The sequence below is a fragment of the Neopsephotus bourkii genome, unplaced genomic scaffold, assembly GCF_033783945.1.
Source record: "Neopsephotus bourkii isolate Nb327-2 ecotype Australia unplaced genomic scaffold, CSIRO-AGI_Nbou_v1 NB_991, whole genome shotgun sequence".
Lineage (NCBI taxonomy): Eukaryota > Metazoa > Chordata > Aves > Psittaciformes > Psittacidae > Neopsephotus > Neopsephotus bourkii.
In genome coordinates, this window is record NW_026901483.1 from 619,366 (window position 1) to 639,823 (window position 20,458).

At 36.5% G+C, this 20,458-nt stretch overlaps 1 long non-coding RNA gene across 1 annotated transcript; it reads right to left on the minus strand.

Annotated features, from left to right (window-relative positions):
- Positions 1–6,567: 6,567 nt before the first annotated feature.
- On the minus strand, positions 6,568–17,974 carry LOC133215621 (uncharacterized). Its single transcript, XR_009726431.1, has 3 exons — positions 17,875–17,974; positions 8,318–8,419; positions 6,568–7,034 (listed from the first exon to the last, which is right to left on the minus strand). It is a non-coding gene; the product is annotated as an uncharacterized LOC133215621 (long non-coding RNA).
- Positions 17,975–20,458: the final 2,484 nt, after the last annotated feature.

Consider the following 20,458-nt stretch of genomic DNA (forward strand, 5'->3'; position numbering starts at 1 on the left):
GCCAGCCCCATTTCTAGATACTGCAGTAGTAAAATAAGGATTTTATTTATTCTGTTCAGTTCTCAGTTTTTCAAAACCTATCCCACTACATGGATAAACTACGACTGGAACTGATTACATACCAACACTCTCATCTATAAGTAGATATGTGGCTCAGGTTTCCAGGCTTCAGATATGGGTAGACTGTAGGTATTAATTATAACCCATATTAAAATGTGCCATCTTTATTTCTGTAAAATAGTTATCTATTACTGTATAGATCAGCTGGTAAGAATAGCGGAGGGTTGTCCTATTTCTGCAGTTGTGAATGCAGGTCATTATGATTGAGGTCATGTGTCATTCTTCTGTAGGTGCAGGCTAATTCTTTAGTTTAAGACTTGTAATTTCTGTTATTACACTATGAAAATCTTGCTGAAATTTCACTTTAACTTAGGAAATCTTGAGCTACTTACTAGTTTCATATTGGTGCTTCTGATTTCATATTGGTGATTCTGAACCATAAACTGAAACAAACATTGCTCAACCAACACGAAGTTTCTAACTGAACTGAAACTAAAGAGAAGCAACTTTCTTTAAAATGTCCATATAGCAAGCCCATCCCCAAACTGCATGTATTTGGCAGTGTTTCCTATAGTTTTCCTAGGGGAAATCGAGCGTATGCTAACACAATGAGCCTTCCTGCCCCTAGCTGGATTTTATTCCTAAACACACGGAATTAAGTCAACAAAATCACTTTTTCCAATAGCAGTGTTAAAAGACATTCTCCATTTCTCAAAAACCACACCATGGTGTCTAAAAAGTCTACCTCTCACAGTAATGATATTGTTGAAAACAATGATGTGTATGTGAGATGAGGCTGAATAGAAAGGGAGGAATCAATAAAACAAAATTAATGATCTGAAAGAAATGCACCTGCATAGGTATGTATAATGTGTATATACATACCTATACATGGTATAGTATATGACAGCAATTACATGGCACTTTTTACACTTTACCATGAACATTTTTGTTTCTTGTTCTATTTACTACTCCAGAATTTTATATCCTCAACATTTCTCTGCTATAACTTCCTCCTATCGAATTTTAAAACACTTTTGAGCTAAACACATAGTATCATAGTTTCCAGATGGATATGGAAGAGAAATACAAATATATTTTTGAATCTTGAGAAACTAATCATTAGATGCTATATTTCAGTTTCCTTTTTTTTTTTTTTTTAAGTTTGTTTCTTTAAAGCAGCTTTCCAGTATCTGAAGGGAGCCTATAGGAAATATGGAGAGATATAATGAAGACAGGCTGAGAAAGTTGGGCCTGTTCAGCCTGGAGAAGAGAAGCCTGTGTGGAGACCTCATAGCAGCCTTCCAAGTACCTGAAGGGGGCCTATAGGGATGCTGGGGAGGGGCACTTCATTAGGGACTGTAATGATAGGCCAAGGGGTAACGGGTTAAAACTTAAACAGGGGAAGTTCAGATTGGATATAAGGAGGAAATTTTTTACTGTAAGGGTGATGAGGCACTAGAAAGGGCTGCCCAGGGAAGTTGTGAATGCTCCATCCCTGGCAGTGTTCAATGCCAGGCTGGACAGAGCCTTGGGTGATACGGTTTAGTGTGAGGTATCCCTGCCTATGGCAGGGGGGTTGGAACTTGATGATCTTAAGGTCCTTTCCAACCCTAACTATTCTATGATTCTATGGCATGCCTTTGGAATTCTAGTATTTTGTTAACCAATACTAGAATAATAAATCATTCAAGCTGAGATACTGAACCCTGTGACTGAAACTATTCAATAAAAGCAAGAGAACACTAAATATACTCTGTAACCTTTCTGAATGAGTGACTTTGGGACTTACTTGCATTTCAGTCTTAGGAAAAGTTTGTATTGCAATAAACGTTATATCTTTACAGCTCCTTACAGCTTGAAACTCCTGGCATTTCACCTCTGTCTAATGGCATGTACAACAGTCTTGTAATTCAGTGCAGACAAGTTTTATTTTTAGTCTCCCGCAGGCGATATCTCAGAAAGTCACACAGTCTAGCCAGTATATCTGTAATGGCACACTAAGCTATTTTTACAAAGCAAATCAATTTTTAAATATGGTATTGAATTATGGTATCAGTAATTTAATTTCCACTTGAAAAGAATACCACAAACAGCAGACTGTATGGCTGATAGCATTAAGGAAGAGGGAGGAAAAGACTGCATTGAAACACAAGAGAAATGAGGTTTGCATTATATAGATTTGAAGTAGGTCTGAAGCAGCATTTTAAAGAAACAAAAATACACCATATCCCTTACTGCATATCCATTACTTTTATATTTGTTTAAAGTTTAAAAGCTTGTTATGTGTCTCAATAGTAACAGACTTAACAGCAGGAAATTATATTTCTTGAAAAAAAGAGATGCATACAGCTCTTACAAAAGGATAGTACTCTCCATATGGGAATTTTACAGTGGACTTCTATTTGGAGAAGGGAAGGGGTGCCCATGTACTCAAAATGCTAACAAGAAAAGGGACTTGGTTGGGAAGATATCTCATATTAAAGCTTTAAATGCTAATTAGGATACTGAAACGTAACATTTTAAAGAAAAAGCGGTGCTTTCTAATACATATTTATTTATTTGGACTGACTTCCAGTAACTGGATGATGATGATATAACTGCCTCAATTCAAACCATCATGAAATCTCTGTCATGTTTATTAAACAAAATTACATTTCAGTTACCTGTTATTAGGAGAAGTATTACTATCACACCAGGCTATGATTCTAAGCCTACTATTTATTTTTATACCTGTTAAGAGCTGGAATGGCCACTGGACATCAGTAGCCTTTTGCTTTGAAAAAAAGAAAAGAGTAAAGTTTAGTGCCACAAGAAAGTAGGCACTTTAGGTCTTCAAAAACTTCCACTTCTTTTAGGGAAACTCCTTAGTTGTCTTCATCACCACCATACTCTTACATTGTACAGTACAAGCAAACAGTATTTATGGTCTTAAACAGAAGGAAGGGATGAAAGGAGATTTTTTTCTTGACTTTTAAATAAAGGGAAAAAAACAACACAATGAATCAAATGGGAAATGAGCCATGGTACACTAGTTCTGCACTATTTACCAATCATTGAGGTTAGGGTTCTGCATCACTCATCTTCAACATTTACACTATAACATAGATTGCTACAAAGGAAAGATTAAAACACTATTATAAGATGGCTACCTGCTTTAAAGTGTTAATTTTACTGCAATTTTTAAGTTATAAACAATAAATAGTTTCTAGCACAGCCCTGTATTTTAGACATCCTTAGAAAAAATTGTGCCATCAAATGACTTTATAAATCAACATACCAGTCATCTGGGAAAGGCAAATAAATCAATGATTTCATTTTAAAATGCTTCTGCAAGGTAAAAACTTGAAAAGGTCAGAAACTGCTAATGATTATCCTTACAGCCACAATTAGGGAGTTTCTCAGCACTACTCCTTATTCAGGCTGTATACAGCTATATCGGTTCACAACACCTGAAAACTTGGTGCAATGATCCTCTTTGCAGAAAAAAGATTACATACCACATGCGAGACCAGCAAACCAGTGCTCTGAAAGAGTAAAGTGCTCTTCAATATACAGATACAAGCAGTACTTGAAAACCATTTGTCTTTTTAAATTCTGTGAATAAAGTTGGGAAGTCTGGACTCCATAGCCTTTAATTACTGATAGCACAGATCAGGATGGAGAGCTGGATGTGGCTGATCAGTTCTCAGGGGCTCTTGGGAAAAATTAAGAAAGTTTGAGAAAGGCCACACTGGTCTTTACATTTGTTTTACTATGTCTGCAGTGCCCACAAGCTCATAAGGAAGGTGCTTAGGGACTACATTTAGGTCTGCTACAATCTAATGACATCAGTGGGAATGCAGGACAAAAGGAGCCAAACCTGCACTCTTTATGAAAGATAAAGACACTGAAACCTTAAATTATTAGCTGGCACCAAGTAGTGGCAGATACAAGTTTGACTCATCAATGAAACAAACATTAAGAAAGGTGATATTTGTGTCTTAATGCAGGCTGTCCAAGAATAGTGGGGGTAGGGTGGAAACTACAGAATCCCTGAAGTCGAAAGAGACCTTTAGAGTTTGCTGCCTCAAAGTAGGGTCACCTAGAGCACGTTGCTGTGTACAGTCAGGTTTTGAATACCTGCAATGATAGAGATGACACAGCCACTGTAGGCAACCTGCTCCAGTGCTCACCCATTCTCTCTGAAACCTGTATGAAAAAATTTCTCAGTTGTATGGCCATGTCCATGAGCAACCTGATTTAATTTCAAAGTTAGGTCTCCTTTGAGAGTCTATGATGTGAAGTTCAATTTCAATGAATTTCCATTATTGCACTATTTTGTTTTCAGAAACTTGCCCTTGCTTTTTTTTTGTTCCTCCTTGGTACAAAACTTACTGTCTCTGTGCATACTTGAAAGGTATAGGAAATGTTCTGGACTTTAAAGACCAACCTACTTCCCTGGAAGCATAGCTCTTGGCTCAAGTGTAAAAGCAAAGTGCTCTAATCTTACTCCTTCAGATTCCTCACTTCAGAAAAACAGCAAATGATCTAATTTTCAGGTGGAACTACATCAAGGTATTAAAGGAAATTTAAAAAAATGACAAAAAAAAAATTCCTACTTGAAAGAATTTTCACACTCTCCAAAATGTTTCTTTGGTCTTGGTTGGTGTTAAAAATGTACAGCCTACAAGGAGAGGAACTCTCAGAGTTCAGCAGTGAAATATCATGTCCTGCTGTGATTCAAGGCTTAGTACAAGCACCAGAAAGTACCAATAAGCTGTAGTATTAGTTATAGTGAAATCAACAGGATCTGATCTCTGATGTACTAACCTTATAAGTGGCCACCCATAACTGGACAAAAAGATTGGAGCAAGTTTAGTAGCTAACTCTTGGTTAATGTCCCCCATCCTTCTGTGTTAGGATTGCCCTTTTTGTAGACAACAATAAAATCACCACAGCTTTTAAACAAACCTATAATTTATAATTCAGTACCTGAAATGCTGCTAGATTTTCAAGTCTGTCTTCACAAGGAAGGGCAAACATTGTTCTGAAGTCCCACAGGACAGAAAAAATATCAACAGATGTAGCCTTAAAGGCAGGTTACTGAACCATTAAGTGTGTTACTCCTATATTTGTATCAGTTCTCTCTTACTCTATGTCTATTACATAGAAATATAATTGCAGCTTAATAGACTTTTTTATGAATAGTATAATTTATATAATGCATAATTTTAAATGTAGACTGAGGTTATTTTTTACAAAAAAGGTAAATGAAACATTTTAAAGAGTAAAGATTGTAAGCAAATGGAAACATAATTCAAAGCTGGAGAAGAGTTATGCTACTCATTGGAAACTGAAAAGTACTAATTTGCATTTCTGTAATCATTAATAGGGGTTATGAGGTGTCAATTATGTTCCACGTGTGACCTTTTTAGTTTCTAGGCAATGCACCTCTATTAATTGTCTGTGGCATCATAAAGCACCTTTTTCACTGCACCATGACTATGAAAAGCAATAAAATTCTTCCTCTGCAGCTGAAGTATAAAATGCACAACCGACCTTAGCACTTAGCCATAGCTCACTGATGCTAATGCAGACCTTCTATTGGCATAAATTACAATGCAGTCAAAATCTGAGTGCTTGCCTAATGCTTTCCTAGTTCATGGTAGATTTTTGTAAAGTCACAGAAATGACCATGCTTTGAAATCTGTTTCTGTCCTCTGCTGAACTGCACATTGAGAATTCTACTTTAACAAAACCAAATAAGCTGCTTTAAATTTCAGTGTAGAAATTACTGTGAAAGGCAAAACTATGAGTCAGTTACCCCATTCATTTATCAGGAATATAAATGAACCAAAAATCCTGATACAGACAGGCATTATGCATACAGATTGATGAACAAAACCACATGGGTAACATGCAATATTTTCTACCCAAGAGCTTTGTGCTGTAAATATGATGTATAAATCTAATCTGTGAATTAAAATCTGTCATTCATTCATTATTTTGCAAATATTCATGTAAACAAATGAAAAAAAAAAGCAACAAGCTTAAACTTTTAGAAGCAAGAAAAATTATGTTTTTCAGCTGCCAAAGGTACTTGCAAAACCATACAGGAGAAAGAAGAGAAAAAAGAGAATTGAGAAAATTTAATAAATGCTGAGTGGTAAAATAACTGAATGTTACAGTGGGTAAGATACAACCTCCAGAGTAGATCTGTATCTGTAGCAGATAATGTTGGTTATTAGATGATCTGGACAGATGAGAGAATGAGAGGACCTAAAGTCAGTTCTGCTTTTAAAATATCCAAAGGTTGTTGTAGTGATTCCAATGCTACAATTTGATAGATTTACATCTATTATTAATGACTAACATTAACAAATTAACATCTAACATTAATGATTCCAGTCATTAAATGGTAAGGCAGTTCAGAACTCTATTTTTTTCCTCTAAAGTATTTTTTGTAAGGCTAAATCATTGCTGCACTGTCATTTTAAAAGGAGAACATTGTGCAGAAATAAGTAACTATAAAAGAAACCCTTAAATTTCTTCCCCCTGCTCCCCAACAGTGTACCAAAGAAATGAAAATCAAATCAAAAACCAGAAAGCAAACTACATCCAAAGGAATGTTTTATCTTTCTCAGCTTTCTCAAGCTTCAAATAAATGTTGTATGTAAATATATTTTCCAACCTGACAATGCCAAGGTGTAAAAAAATTCTCTAGGGCCTCAAGCAAATATTTTTTGATGCTAACAAAGACTCTATGAATCAATGGTGAGGTAGCTACTGAAGTTTATATTTATCACAAAGATTGCTTTTCAAAGCCCACCTGTCAGTAGTAGTTTTATTTTGTTTTCATTAATTATTGACCCACACATCTCTACACAAAGACACACATGGCAGAGGATTTATCTCGAGTTCAGAATCACAAGACTGCTCAACAATTTCATAAAGGATGCACTGACATGCATATAAAGTTGACATTACTGGAACTGTTGAGAGAATAAAATTAAATTGAGCAAGCTGAAGTACAAACATCAACATTTCATAAAAGCTTCAAGCAGTTCTATAAAATAACCCATGCTCAAGCACATAATAAATGTGATCAGTAGGAATCCAGATTAAAATGGACTTCCCAAAACACTTCCCCCCTCCCCCCCCAACATTTTGGCCTTAAGAAACAAAAACAGTTTAAAATTAAGATATTTCCAATATTGAAATATTTTGTGATTCTGTGATTTAATATTGAAATATTAAAAAATGACTGGGTTTAGAAGTAACTAAACATATTTAAAGGCTTTGTAATGTTGTTTTTGAGCCCTTACCCCACCCAGTCTATGTGAAAAAGAGCATATACTCATTGCGCATGCAATTTTTATGGCTTTGAAAAAAAATGCAGACGTGGTAAAGTTAGATCTTTGTCTTTCCTTCCCACATAATAATAGTCAATCAGCAATACTATAAATACGAAGAATTATACTTAGGAGTATATCTCAAGCACTCTGAGAACTCACAGATAGTTACCATAGTAGTAGCTGTAACAGGGCATGAGAACATCTCAAGATTTTGTTTATTAAAATGATATTTAAGGGACACACAAAAAATGTACCTTATGTATTAAAAAAATACCTGGAATTTCAGTGTAACACACTTATTCTGCCTTTATGGTTCATTTTTCTGCACAAAATGAGCCATGCTGAGCACAAGCTCTCTCACTGGTAAATCTTTCTTTATGTAACAAATAAAATTAAATCTATTGAGTTACTTTATGAAACAGGCAGTTTCCATATGTGACCTATAATAAGTAGTATTGTTGATACTAAATTATATACATTCTCATTAAGAAAGTATGTAACTGTATTAGGGAAGATAGCCTACTCATTTAGGGGGCCCAGTATTGGCCAAAATGCTCACTTTGAACAGCTCCAACAACTTACAGACTAGCTTTTTCTCCAAAACACTGCATGTGACATTGGAAAATGTCCATTTTTTAAAAGGAAATCAGTATGAGTACAGTAAATGATGTGTAAAATTGAGTAGAAAGACCATCATTTTTCCTCCATATTTATTGTTGCCAACTCTCCTCAGAATGGCAAGGGTTGACAGAGCATTCAGTAGAAGTTTCCATTCATCTGTAGCTTGTTTTCATTAAACAGTATAATTTTATGTCAAAGGAATTTATGTTCTGTTCTGACATGCATTATACTATATCTCTTAGATATAATAAAATGGTTTCTGATCACCGAAGTTTGAGACATTCATTTATTCCACTTACCTTATTCAGAGTATGCCCTTTGATTCCTTCATTATGATTTCTGAAGCTCTTCTTTTGAGGAACAGTGATTCTGCTAGTAGGTTAACCATGAATCTTGAACTCCTGGTGATTAAATGCAAAAGTTTATATTAATATTGAAAATTAAAGATTTGATTACTTCTCATTACAACAGTCCTGAAAGTTTTATTTGATTATAATATCTCAAGTGAAAATACATATAAATTAATCATGATTTTGCTGCACTGTCACTTCATCTATGAAGTGACACATAAAGTGAAGCACATATAGAGACATAAATGTACATAAATGTAAATATATAAATGTAAATACATAAATGTACATAAATTACATAAATGTAAAGACACCTCCCATGGACAAAACCAACAACAATCCTCAGAGATCAAAGTGAGCTCATAAAGCAATGGTCATAACAGATGAGCATACTGGTTCATAGGGAATTGTAAAGGGTAGGCCATGGCTACAGAGTAATTAGCTGTTATTAAGGTGTCTGAATCTGTCGCATCTCCTTTTCAGGCTTCTCCATCTTAATTGCCAAATTACATCAATTTTATAGCGTAGATCATATGTTCTTGGCATTTAATGACTCGTACTCTCCCCTGGATTCTCTCCCATTGTTAGACACCTTTCTTGAAAGATAGGTGGCTGCATAATCTGGTTCAGAAATGCTAAACCTTGCAGGCCTGTTATAAGTCCAGTTACAAAATATGACTTTCTGCAGTACAGAGAAATTTGAGGCTCATGTTTTGTGACACAAAATAATCTCTACATCAATCTTGTGTGTGTGAGATACTATTTGGCCAACTGCTCCCCAACTATCTGTCTTTTGCCGACTGATTCTATTGCAGTGCAGTGCTGTGCACTTCACACATTTGGCATATAGGAACAGCTGAACTGGGTCCAACCTAAGTCCATGTCAAGGGTGTCTAGGCTGGTGTGCCCTCTCCAAAGCAGATTGGAGAAAAACAGATTTCTGGGAGAAATAGCACATATGTATGAGATACTATATTTCATATTTTTTAATCTGTTGTACACATCATTAATTATGAAACACAATGAACAGAAGGGGTATGAGCCAGATTCTGTTATTCTATGTCTTATTTTGATGGTGAAAAACAGACTAGGTAACAGCACCAGTCAGTTTTGCACCTGTATTATCTTATGCTAGACTATACCTTATAAAGCTTTATTTAACGATCTATTTACTCATGCAGTTTATATGACAAAGTATAAAATACTTTCAAGGCCATGCTATCACTAGAACAATGTAAATTTTAAAATGTTGAATATAAAAAAATCCATTCCAATTTGAATAATATATTTTAAAAGTAATAGAACTAGCTCATTTTGTAAACCCCTTCCGAACTTCGCTTCAGGTATCTGGGGAAGGATGTGACTGCCTAGTTCTTCTGGCAGCAAGATATATATCATTGAGATGACATAGGTTTCTGCCATATACATTTTGCTGTAAGTACAGTTCTGGAAATTAACAGATTATTAAAGTAGCACATTGCCTATGTACAAGGATGCAAACTATTTTGTGTTACCTTTTCAAGGCAGTTAAGTGTCTAACATACACTCAGTACCTGCGGTTCATTTGCATGTGCTCAATACTCTCTGTACTTTTAGACACGCTTAATAAAACCAAGGTCTCATCAGGTAAAATAAATACTTATCCTGGGTAATTTGTTTTGGTTCTCCTTTACATTTAAAAGGATAGGCTACTTCTGTCACAGATAGCTTATTACAGTACTTTAAATAACAAAAGTCTAATTCCAAGTGTTTAAACAGCATAAATTGGTAGACCAGGATATTCTTAGCATTTATAAGTTTCTTATTTCTCTTTCATAAAAAAAATTAAGGTTTCATTAAGCAAATAAAAACAAAACAAACAAACAACCAATCCCCACACAAACAAAATCCCACAGAAACCCCCAATCAAGGTATGAATTAGTTTATCTTTTCCCAAGACAGAGGATGAGATAATTATCAAGTTACTTTTATTAGGTCTTAAAAAAAAACAAGTTTTTTAACCAAAACAAAATGAGATTCAGTTTTAGTGACCACTCAAACCATCTACATTTGCACTTCCATGTTCATGACAGCCTTGTTAGCATGGTATGCAAGGGTCCTCTCAAGGTATCCAATAATTTAAAACATGTAGAGGAAAGAAAGGATATGTCTCAAAATAACAATTGCAACATTTGCAATGTCTTCTTTGTATGCTACTGAGAGGGATTTGGTACAACAGTTCTATCAACGTATTTCTGAAAACTTGTCAGCAAGAAGATTAAAAAAAAAAACCCAAACAAACCAAACCCACCTTCCTAGAATCTGGGTAGGTCAAGCAAGCCTTGCAGTGGATATGGGAATCAAAGACCTGCTAGAAGACAGAAGGACATGACTCCTTCCTGAGTCTGATCTGGAGGAAAGAGGGAGGAAGCTTCTGTAGCTGGGAAGTAAGAGAGACTGGTGCATTCCAGGTCAGGCAGCTTAAAAGAGGGCTCATTACTTTTGCTCCATAAACCCTTCTCTGATTCTCTGTCAAAGCAGCAGCTACTTTGAACACCAGAAATCTGAGATTTAAGTTTAACCTGCAGTGAGTGCAAATAAACTCTGAGATGTGAAAGCAGCCACAGAGAGTCTTTAAGTCTAGCCCGTTAATGCATTTTATTTTCTCTAAAGTTGTTTCATTACTGTAGACCCTTGTTTTACATAAATCTATACTTTCAATCTTAAAATTTGTCACGTGATAAAGGTGAGCATGAATTATTCCGGCAGTGCAGCAAGGCACTCACTTCTTACAGAGAAGGGTACCCTTAAAAGCTGGCTAAAGGACTGCCTAAAAGGCTTCTGGGCTTTAGACTCTAAAACCTCACATACCGCTTAAAACAATACATGCCTTCAGAAGACTTGCAAAGGTCATTTGGGAAACATGTATCAAAGGGCTCCAAAGAGGAAAAAGCATTTTAAGCAAACGCCCTGCCACCTCTTGGCATGTTGCAATGGAGCTAGGGAACACGCCTGAACTCTGAGGCTCCCAAAAGAGGGATGACACATGACAACAAGTGAACAAATACTGTTTCTGCTCTGCTAAGCAATCTGTTCCTACATGCTGAGAGCCTCTCTGAGGATTCTGTGCTTTTCTTCTGTCTAAGAGTTTCCCCAGGAGGAAAAATGCAGACAAAACAAAGTCTTCATGGAATGTTTATATTTGTAGCACAGTTTTGATGATATTCTTCATGTACTCAGAACTTCATTATCAAAATTTCAAGGCTGTTTGCCTAACTTGCTTGGTAAGTCACTTCAAGTCAGAAACAGCCAATGAAAGAAGAAAAAAAAAAAGCACCAGCTGTGGACACCAAAACATTAGTATTTGCTACTTTTATCTTCAAGAATCATTCTGAATTTTAATCACACTCAGTACAAGATACTGGTCCACATGGTAAGACCATCTTCTGACCTGTAACATTTTCAGTTCACAGCTTATACTATGGTCTGAAAAGGGAAATAGGAAAGGAGAGGAGGGTTTTTTGCAGGCACTAAAACTCACTGCCTGCATTGATGCCCACTCCTGTGAGAAGTGGCAGGCCAGTGAATTTCTGTTTCATTGACTTTCCCATGGACAAGCACAATCAGCTGATGCTTCTGCAGAGGATGTAAATGATTGCTTCTTTTAGGTCCATATCATTAAATTGCAGGATGCCCTTACTCTCTTCTGTAAGGGCTAAAGCTCAATTACTGAAGTTTGAGGAGAGCCATATATATTTACACAAGGCTTCATTGGGATTAAGGTAAAGGTAGGTATTATGGAAAGAAAGCCAGCATAGCTGGCCACTGGCCGGTTTTATAGGAAGGCAATGTCTGAAGAGTATTTATCAGCTTTTAAACCTCTCATACCTTTCACTGCTTGGAACTGCAAATGTCAATCAACTTTGCTGCCATTATAAATGATCCAACTAATCATTTGATGAAAGGCTTAATTCTTCAAACTTGATCCTTTTAAACAGAAGGGCTTTGCAGACTGATCCTACTTAATCAACTGCACACTTAAAACTTAAAATGTGTGAATACTACTAATGTAATTCCGAAATTACTAGTGAACAATTATCTTCCTATTGACTGTCACTTATATGCAAATCACCCACACATCCTGACCAACTTTACAATGTAGTTTCATGTTAAGGGTCATTAACTCAATTTCCATGTACTCTGTGATATCTCTATTTTTATTGTAGCCATAATGGATGCTTAAAATTATAGTAGTGAAACAAGAGGGTTTTTTTTTTTCAGTATATCTTGATGACTTTTTTAAAAGAAATCCTTGCACTCAACCTAGAGATTAAAAACCCCACAACTTTCTTTATTATGTATTTCATTTTATTTAGAAGGAAATAAAAAAAAAAACTCACAACATTCAAGTTATGAATCAGTGAACAGTTCTTTTTGTTTTTTTTTCATTTCACAAAACAATGCTGTATGCAGGGCTGGAAGCTTTGTGCCTGTAAAAATGCTGTATCGTAATCTACACCAGCAGATCAATGAACTGTTGGACAGAACCACTCAAAATCACCTCCTTTCCCATTACCATGCTTTCTGGTCTCCCAAGCACAAATTACCCATCAACCTCCTTGACCTAGTTCCAGAAACACTGCCATAAAGAGCACCTGTCAGAGTGATGCATGTACAAGCCCAGTGCAATGACAAATAGGAAGCAATAGCAGTTATCACACGGAATAACAATTTAACTACAAACCTGGCACAGTATCCAGCTGGTTTGATTTCCCACTGCAAAATGTCAAAATTGCTACTGGATAGGACATTATCATGCCAAATCTTCATGATCCACCACAGGACAAATTCCTAGGGAGGCATGTGACTGCAGGAGTACCCTCTAGTCCTTTCAACACCTGACACCAGATTACATTCTCCAAGTAAAGCATGGAGGAAGTACTCCCTCCTCTCTTATCAGATCAACTTCTAGAGTCCAATTCACAGCCTGATATCCTAAGGGTACTCACCACTGTAGTCCTTAGTATTTCCTGTCTGTTAAAAAATAGAGCTTAATTAAAAGCATATATGCTTCCAAACTGTAATTAGTCATATGTGAAATCTTCAGAGATGGAATGTTTGGCTTAGATATTATGCTTATCTACGGGTACTAGGCTAGAGGGACAAACTACAAGATTTTCCTATTTGACATTTAGTTTTGGCATTAGTAAAGCTATGCAAGGAAGAAGATTGTCAGGAAATTAATTGGCTGTGTCCATTACCATGGAGCCCTGAAGTTATCACTATAGAAACTATTATGGGGAATCCACCACAGTGATAACAGGCTCGTGTGTTGCCATCACTTTATAAACTTCCAAGGCACAGGCCAGGGGATGGAGCTGAGGGGGGTGAATGAGCTACTCATGCACAGTAGTGAATGAAACCTCACATACTCATTTGTGGGTTTAGCAACATGGAAATTAAAGTCCATAATAAAGGCTTCCATTTCCTTTAATGAATTACTGACTTAAATTCAAGGGGATCTTCTGAAGTCACAGTGGTTCTATCTACGGTGACAATTTAATTCACTCTTGAACTCAGATGAGCACTGTAATATGGCTTGCATCCTCCCATGCAAAAGGAGGCATAGTGCTCAAACTCTGAGTCTTCAGCAATATCAGAGCCTAGATGACAAATGTCCCAGGCTGCATACAGACAGAACTAACACCCAGGTCTGCTGCCTGGGGTAAAAGTATCCCCTGATCATGCTGAAGCCATGAAAAGGTACAGCAGAAAGGCTGTATTTACAGAGAAATTATTGCCACAATTCCTACCTTATTCTGCCCAACATTTTAAAGTGACTGCTTTGCTGGTAGACATTTTCCAGAAGGCTGATTACTGGTTTCATTGTGCTTCTCCTTCAGGAATAGAAGGTCTGTCTTGGAAAGGGGGAGGAAAAGGACAGGCAGTAACAGCCAGAACTGGGAAGTCTCTCTATGTTACCAGTCCAAAGGATGAAGTGACATCACATCACAGGGACTTATATTTGCTTGGAGGGTAGGAATATGCTTACATAAGCTTCAGAGCTCACAAGAAATACATCCATACACCAGCAGAATTACCTAATTCCCTTCCTAGTCATACAGAACTCAGTACTGCGTCATTCAATTTCTCATGTGCACTGAGTGAAAATGGTTGCCAAACCCACAAATTCATAGTAACTGACTGTAAATTCTGTGGAAATTTGTCTAAAGGCTTGGTATTTTAATTTATACATATTGGCATGTCTCTATTTCAGCTTATTGGAAACACAGAAGGGTAAAATAGGTTGTTAACACTAGAAGACCATTCTTTAGATGTGGCACATACAGGAAGTGAATGCTAAGGAATAATATTTCTATGAATTATCAACTGAGCAAGTGCGACAGTGAACCTGCAATACACACTAAAACTTTTAATGGTTCCATCAAAGTTTCTAGGGATGGGTGATGATTACCAGCTTCCAAAGTGCACATGGAAATATGAGTGGCTGAAGTTTCCAAAAGCATCTGCCTGAATGAGGAAAAACTTTTACCATGATATCCAGTTTTCTCTTTTACGCCACTGTAAATGAGATTTTAAAAATCTATTCCTGTATCTACTGTCAGGTCAGAATCAGAGATGTATATGAAAAGCCTTATGGACACCGCAGCATTTCTTAAAAGATCTTTTATGTTTTAGTCGTGAATATGCAGAATGAGCCGAACACTTCCACCTGGTGTCCAGTAGATGGTGGTATAAGCCAAACTACTAGAATATTTGGTAAAAAGATGGCAACAGTGATTAAATGACAGCTTTTGTTTTTAATAAGACTTTAGATTTTTTTATCTGGTACTGCGATTCTTTCTACTTTGTTCTGCTTATTCCAACTGCTGTCTTTGTTTACTTTGTTTATTTTTTTAAGTTGAAGAGAAAGGTGAATTTTATTGTCTTCATTCAAAACTAGATTTTCATATCCTTTGATAGCATATCCTATGTCGCAATTTTACCAAATCAAAGGCCTTTGTTTTTTTTAACCACTCTTGATCCTTCCTCTTGTTACTTACAAAAATGAATGCAGAAATAATAACAGAAAAGGAGCAATACCACTGTTACCTTGATTCACCCAGTTTTGCATTAGCAGGACACTCAGACTATAGCAGCATTGCCACTGGCTTAGCCTGTGTCAAAAAACCCAATAACAGAAGGACTTTTCTATGGGTATTTGCTCCATAGAATTATACGCTGCAGTTCATAAATCACTCCTGATTCAACACTAGGAAATGGCGAAAGAAACAAAAGTAATTTATAGTTCTTCATTTCAGACTATTAGCAATTGGGAAGCAACTGATGGATTGGGTGAGACTGGAGCAACAGCGATGTTCAGTCAACACCCAGCCCAGCCAGCTCCCTATTAGGTAAAGGGCACAAATAATCCCTTAAGTTTTTCCCAGTATTAAAGTAAAATTGGCTCTTGAATTAAATAACTGCTGCCTAGGTGGATCAAGGTGAGATGTAAGTAGAGATAAAATGAGCTTTCAGAACTACCATCATTACTCAGAGTATCTATCAGAAAGCAACAGAATGGTCTAATAACTGGAGGGCACCTTTGCACTCTCCTATTACTTGGTGGCAGAATAGGAACAGTAACAAAACCCATCCATTTTCTCAAAGTGAAGATTGTACTAAAGCTTAACCATACAGCGTATTGCAGCAAAAAGGTAATATGAACAAGCACTAAAAACCTTGGCCTTTTCATCAGGGCAAGATACTGTGCAACTACAGAAGTGTCCACTCCAACAATATTTAGTTCAAGATTTCTTAACACCCAAGATCTACGAAGTTTTAATCAGCTCCGCTTCCTCCTTCCACGGAATTACCTACAAAAATTTAGTTACAACAATGGAAGTTTCAGAATCAGACTTACAGTGCGCATTCACTTCCATGAGAAAGGCAATGGCTGCAGAAAGATTCAAATTCTGATTCAAAGTTTTTACTTGATTTTGTCTATATATGACACATGTACACAAACATAAATAAGCATCCCTAAAGGTGAGGCTGTTCCACATACTAATCTCAGAGGAGCATTTATAATGATTTTCAGGATGTAAAATTTGAACACGAACCACCACTGGGATTGTTCTCACATGGTTCATGCTAACAATGAATAAAAAGTGGAATAACAAAGTAGAAGGGTTTTAAAGTATTTTCAAGGTGGGAAATATTTACAGCCCCTAGTTCATATGTTCAATTATATAAGACAAAATAGGTATGTTAGATTTTCTGTAGCTTGGAATTCTTCCTCTGAAGTCTATGAGGGAAAATGATCTATTGAGTATTTAAAGTTAACAAAATCCTAGAACCTTCTGATGAAATACTTGAGTGTTGACAGGGAACTAGACAAGGTTATTATCAGCAATCATCTTCTTCCATCCCTGAAGGTTGACTCCATACTTTTTTAACTCTAACAAAAATCACAGATATTCACTCTGTATATCTATTAGAAATGAGATATCCTCAAAGCAAGTTACTGAATAATAACAAAATCAAATGATTTAACCTATTTTTTAATTATTTTAAAAATAGAGATGGAATAGGTTAGTCTAAGCCATTCTTACAAAAGTTCAGCATTGCAAGCTTTGTGCCCAAATTAGGTTTGAAAAGAGATATACCTTCCAGGTGCTTCCTCAGCATTTATTTGGATATTCAGACTGTTAATGCGTTTCAACACTAACACATTTCTATACAATTTCAACAACAGCAACATTCTGTTACTTAATAAAAAGAATTACTGCAAGTGCCCTAGGACAGAAGCTATCTTGCTAAGATCCAGAAAAAAAAAATAAAATCTTTATCTCGCTTCATGCATCTTCCATGTCAGAAGTGAAAAGGTACCATCCCACTATATCATGTGCCACAGGGACAGCCATTCAGGTGGGAATGTCGGCAGGGGAAAGGTGGGGAGGTAGCAGGGTGCTGCAAAGAGCAGCGTTTGACATGTAGACCTGCGTGAACTACAGCCCACCTTGGGTGGTGGTGAACACACGGAAGACCAAAAACCACGAGTGAAAACTAGTGACGTAGCAAGGGGAACCTCAAATCTGCCTTTGTTTCTCTGATAAAGCTATGCTAGAGAACCTAACTGAAACTGGCACGTTACTACTAAACGCATGTACTTTTTCAAAATGCAAGTCCTTGTAACAAATAAAGTAATGGAATAATTTACCCAGTAGCAACAGCTGCTGCACAACAGAATACTAAAAAAGTATTTTTACTTGAGATTATAGAATCATGGAATAGTTAGGATGCGTGTGTCTGTACTAATGTATGTGCACACACACACACACACACACACACCCCTCTATACTTCATTTTGCTGCTTTGTCACTGGAAAAAATAGCTGGGTTTTGTTCTGTTTGGGGTTGTTGGTTTTTTTTTGGTTCCCCCCTCCCCCCCTTTTTTTTCATCTAGGGTAGCTCTGCATCACAGAAACATGTCTCCCGAAATGAAACAGTGGGAATAGGTATTACCTGTAAAACCTTCCCAGGAAGTCCCAAACCACTGAAGTTATCAAAAATATTTCAAATATGTAATGCTACTTGTCAGACTCTTCTCCAGTTTTAAAGCGCTCAGTTTACTTCTTCTTGACCTGAAATCAAGAGTTTGTGCCTAGCAGTATTTTGAGCAAGTAAGCCACATTATGTTACTGTTAAAACAACCAGATTCCTATCTTCAGTAAATGACCAATCTAATATTTCTCTCAGTTGAAAAAAATATAATCTTTGTCTTTTCTAACACTGCAGCTGTTAAACTCTGCCATTCCCATTTCATTTTACAGGGAGTTTGTTTCCCTCCACCCCCACTGGGTGATGTTCTTTGCAGTTCAAGCTGCATGATCTGCTGCATCTATATGAGTGCCAATAGAAGTGCATCATCTGTCAACCTTACTTAAATGCTGATAGTTTATTATCCCTTAATGTTTTTATGCAAGGGCTACAGTGAAGTAAAAGGTGGCTACAGCTCCTTGTAATATTCCAGCAATCCTTCTGAGTAACTGCTGCAATTTTCTTTCTCTCTTCTTTTCTTTTGTTTAGTTATACAATAATCACAGCAACCACTTTTCACCATTAATTCAAGTGGTACAATACAGTTTCTGGACAGAGAATGCACAATTCATTTTAAATGGCAATATTTCCATTTGACTACTTTAGACTGAAAAAAACACTTCTGATCTTTAGAAGCAACCTACTGGAAAGGATTACAAAAATTGCTAACATACAGGAATACAGAAAACAGCTGTGATAACCATTTGAAATGAGGTAGCATGAAGATAGTGCCCCTCAGACATCCAGTGAACTGTTTTTAATACACAACAGAATTTTATACTGCATATATATATAAAATATGTAAAATAATATAGTGAATATATAGTGTTGTGTTAAATGCAACATTTAAATTTGAAACCGACTGAAAAAGAACTCCTCCAAAAGGCAAGTAGGAGAACTGGGTATTCTAAATGGATTATATAGTCAGACATACTTTTTCTTAACCAGAATAAAATTGATTATAAAAATGTTATTTGAGCTTCCACTTGTATTTCCCTTTCAATCTTGAATATGCTTTATGTTCATTAAATGTTGTTTTGTTGTGGTTTTTTTTTGGGGGGGGGTGTTGGTATTTTTTTTGTTTGTTTGGTTGGTTGGTTGGTTGGTTTTGGGATTACTTTTTAGGGCATTTTACTGAATCCTCAATACCAAAGACTGCAAAGAAAGCAAGAATTATCTTCAATAAAGATAATTCTTAAGAAGACCCAGGAGGTAATTGATGTATCACCTCAGAAAGGAGGAGGCACCAGCCTCCCTTGTGGATTTTTGACTCATTGGAACAGACCATGAGGGTAGAAAGACAACTAATCCTTGGAACTAGACAGATAACTCTTGGGACAGAAGTGGGATCATTGCCATGTGAGAATCCAGCCACTGCATTTTAGGTAAAATAATTCATCATGCAATCTGGTTAGGCTAAATGCCTCCATGATGCAAGTCAGAGATGGCCTTTGACTGCATCTGCAGCCTGGATCACTACCAAAACTCCATCTGTTTCTGCTTGTACTACAATAGTCTTGATCAGAATGAAAATGTAATTCAGGATGGTATAAAAGCTTCAAAATGATTAAAACCTGCTTACTGGATAGTTTATGCTTTTTTGGTTTGTTTTGAAAGAAGATACATAGTTTCTGAGACAAAGTAGCATGCTTTTAACAAGCTTAAACATAATCAGCAGGACTTTAGGTACTGGCCTTGGACTTTGGAACCATTGCCCAGAGTACCAGCTGTAGGGTACTAATCAGAACTAGTAGCCACGATAAAAATGCAATTCCAGAGTCAGTGCCATGACGCAGTTGGTCACATGGGATCCCATGATAAAACATGAGCAGGAAAATGAGATCAGAACACAACATTTAGGCCAAGCAGCAACTGAGTCATCCCTATGTGGTGCAAGCCAGTCTGCTTCACAGATCCTTGCGTTTACTGTGCCAGCAAGTTAGAACATGTCTGCATTACTGCAACCTGCAGCTGCAGGGTGGAAACAGGCATCTCATGCAATGCTGTCAAATTTTACAATCTCACCAGCCAGCCTTCTACCTGTAGGAATCTTGTACATTCCAGTGGTGCCAGTATATTTCATGACATCATCACAAAATGTTAGAGACATATGAAAATTAATGTAGATGTAGGCTGGGTATGAATCGTTATCAGTGGTTGTCTAACTCCAAATCTCATCTAGCTCCTATATTGCAGACAATCTATGGATACAGAAAAGAAATAGAGCAATGATTACACTACATTGATTCAGCAACCACTGTACTTGAGCCCAGTAGAAGACTGGAAGGGGCCAGAGGAAAGAGCTGTTTTGGATTTCCAGTATTTTTCCATTTTTATAATTAAGTATATTATTCTAAATTCAGCCTTGTTGTTAGATTAGTTTCTCTCATGTGACCTAATTATGTATAAATAGAGAAGGAACTTAAATAATGATGAATATTGACTTATTTACCCTTTAGTCTGACCAGGAAGGTATGTGAAAACTAAATTAAAATACTTCATTTCAAAG